Source organism: Myotis davidii, unplaced genomic scaffold, assembly GCF_000327345.1.
Source record: "Myotis davidii unplaced genomic scaffold, ASM32734v1 scaffold744, whole genome shotgun sequence".
NCBI lineage: Eukaryota > Metazoa > Chordata > Mammalia > Chiroptera > Vespertilionidae > Myotis > Myotis davidii.
Window position 1 is genome coordinate 379,851 of NW_006294760.1, and position 2,854 is coordinate 382,704.

The 2,854-nt window shown below is 60.6% G+C and overlaps 1 long non-coding RNA gene across 1 annotated transcript in view; it reads right to left on the minus strand.

The window, feature by feature from the left end:
- LOC107184017 overlaps positions 1-2,848 on the minus strand; it is a 7,685-nt gene extending 4,837 nt beyond the window's left edge. Inside the window, exon 1 of the long non-coding RNA XR_001514830.1 lies at positions 2,440-2,848. This is a non-coding gene — a long non-coding RNA (uncharacterized LOC107184017). The remainder of the gene's footprint in view (positions 1-2,439) is intronic.
- Between the last annotated feature and the right edge of the window lie 6 nt (positions 2,849-2,854).

A 2,854-nucleotide genomic window follows, 5' to 3' on the forward strand; every position in this document is an offset into this window, starting at 1 on the left:
GTCAGTCTCTGGTCTGGAGCTCCCAGCTGATTTGGAGTCCACCCCCGCCCTTTTAAGGAATAAGTGGGCTTCTGCCAGACTAGGTGTCACCGAGTTAAGAATTCCTAAGATGAAAAAGGCTTGTGAACAAGTTGTAAGACTTATTCAAAATCGAAGGTATTTACCTCCTGGTCCCTGGAAATCCGGCTGCTGGGGGTGGGCGTCCAGCCACTGTGAGTGAGCCAGCATCTGACCTGTTCCTTTGTGTCCCGTTTTGCAGTTGCTGGACTTGTGTGACCCCGTGAAGGATGATGCCCTGAGGGTGATCTCTGCCTTTACCATTCCGCACACCCATCTGCACCGCAATCCAGCCCCTGGGCCACCTCAGCCCTCTACCCTGCTCTGCAGTGGCCCCAGGCCCAGGAAAGGGCGCGCTCTAGGGGGCCCACACCCAGAGCCAGGTTGTAGCGGATGCAGGGGCAGGATTAGTGGTTCACTTGCCACCCACACTGCTTCTCTGACTCTCTGAGCCGGAGCAGAGGCCGGGCCACGGAGCCCAGTCCCGGCAAGGCTGGCGAGACTCCCCGGGCTGTCTGAAAGGGGGTGCACACAGTGCTGCGCCCTCTCCCTGTTACCCGACCACCCATGCCACCTCTCCAGCTTCGGGGGTTCCCCCACGGCTGGTGCAACCCAAGGTCTCCCGCTGGCAGCGGTGCCTAAGATTCCCAGTGATTTTGAAAAACCGTGGTGCTGAGTAGAAAAAAAATCAAAGCGCGGAAATCAAACACGCGCGGGCAGAAGTTCAGCTCAGCGAGCAAAGCTGCTCCAGTGAGTCAGAGCCTCCCGGGCTCCGCGAGGAAAAGTGCGGCTGACGGGAGCCTGCGCTGGGCGCTCCGAGCACCGGCTCAGCGGTAGCAGCGCGCGGAAAACGTTTTCACCAAGGGCAACTGTACTATGTTCTCGAGAAGCGCAGGTTCCACGTTTAATAAAGAAATGAAGCGACGCGAAGGCTATCTTGAGGCTTGCGAAGGGTGGGGTGGCCGAGCGGGCAATGCACCACAGTAAGTAGGTTTCGGAATTTGGAGAGAACACCCTGGCAACTCCCAGGTGCCTGGTGAGGGCCGGATTCCCCGTGTCTCAGGTGCCCGCGGCCCTTTCTGTTCCGGTCATCCTCCGTCCTCCCGCTCCACGAGTCGTGGAGCAGGCACCGCTCCGCCCGTGTCCGCAAGGGCGCCATCCGGGCCGAACACCCTTCTCTCGCTGCCCCTCCTCTGGCCGGTTTCAGGAGGACCGCTGGTTGCTGCGGGACTGGGCGGGAAGGGCTCCCGGCCACCGGCGCCCTCGCCCAAACTCCCCAAGCACAGTCTGGGTGAACTAAACAGCCGCCTTCTGGCCGACCTCCAGGCTGTGTGCCAGATAAAAGCACCTAATAGGTTGCTTTCCTCCTGCCTTTGTTTTTTAAAGTGTTCATCGGGTTGCTAGAGCGGGCAGCGAGGGCGCGGTGGGGCTGCACGGTGCGTTTTGTGTTTGTTTGTTTGTTTGTTTTATTTCCTCGGCCCCTACCTGCCTTGTCCAGGCCCGGAGCACCTGGGAGCGGGCCGGTTGGGGTTCCTGGCGGGCGCAGCCGGTTCTATGACTGGTTCCCCCAGCCACGCCAAGCGGTTACCGCGCAAAGCTCGCCTGCGGCTGCTACCTACAGTTCTGAGCTGACGCTCCAAATCGCGGTCAGGATAGACCTCCGGCCTCTGCGTCCACCTGGCCACGTCCACGCCTGTCCTTACCCTTCTGCAGGGAAACCTACCCCCACTCCCTGCATCACTCGCTCAGGACTCGCCCGAGGATGCGCTGAGACTTTAATCTGGGGCTGTGCTGTCACGGTGCCCTTCTGTATCTGCTCACAAATAAAAACTGACCCAAGTGGCGAGAGAGCGAGACAATACCGAGGACCCTCCCTTTACCATCCGGGGGTGCTGGTTCCAGCGGCCCCTAAATTGAGTTTCTTTAATCCGTCCAGCCTGGGCTCCTCGCGGCGAGAGCTATTCCTTCTCTGGACTGACCTTTCACCAAATCGCGAGTCTCAAAGCCTGGGGAGCTCAGGGAGGGGGGCGCAGGACGTGCTCCGGGAGGACAGATGGAGGTGCGGACCCCAAGAAACACGGGAGGCGCGCGGTAAGGAGAGGGGTGGGATCTCGGATTCCAAGAAGTTAGGGGAGAAGGCGCTCAGGCAGAGGGGCTGGAGGTACTGCGCTCCCCATGCAGGCTGGAACCCCGCGGCCGCCTGAACCGACCGGCCTCAGCAAGCCGAGGGACAGTTCCCTGAGCCCAAAAGTCCTTGAGGATCCCAACTGGACGGAGGCACCACCCTCTCTCTCACCTGGAGACCGTAGCTCTTCTTGGTCCTTTTTATTATTTTTCTTAAAAGGATTTTTTTAAAGTTACTTTTTCATTTCCTTATTTTACCTGCTCGGTGCACGCTCGCTTCCCGTCTCGCAACCGCGCTGCAGAAAGAGGCTTTGGGGATCGCTCGGCGCTCTGTTCTGGTTTCTGCCCACTAATGGCTCCACCACTTAGCCGAGGTCTGGCCCGGGAGAAAGGCTGGGTAGCCCAGCAGGTGGCATGAGCAGGGCGCCCCAGAGGAAGATGAGCAGCCGGAATATCGGGTCCGGCCCGAGGACCTGACTCTTGGGAATGGGGACTGCGTAGAGGCGCCCTTGTCCACCGTGGCCCCGCGCGTTCTAGGGTCCAACCCGTCCTCGCGCCCGCCCCAGAGCGGCTAAGAGAAACTCCAGCAGCGAGTCCAGGGCTCTGGGCCGCCTCCTGAGACTCCGCGGGCGGCAGCAAGCGGCCCGGCGGACTCACTGTGCCAGGAGCGCCC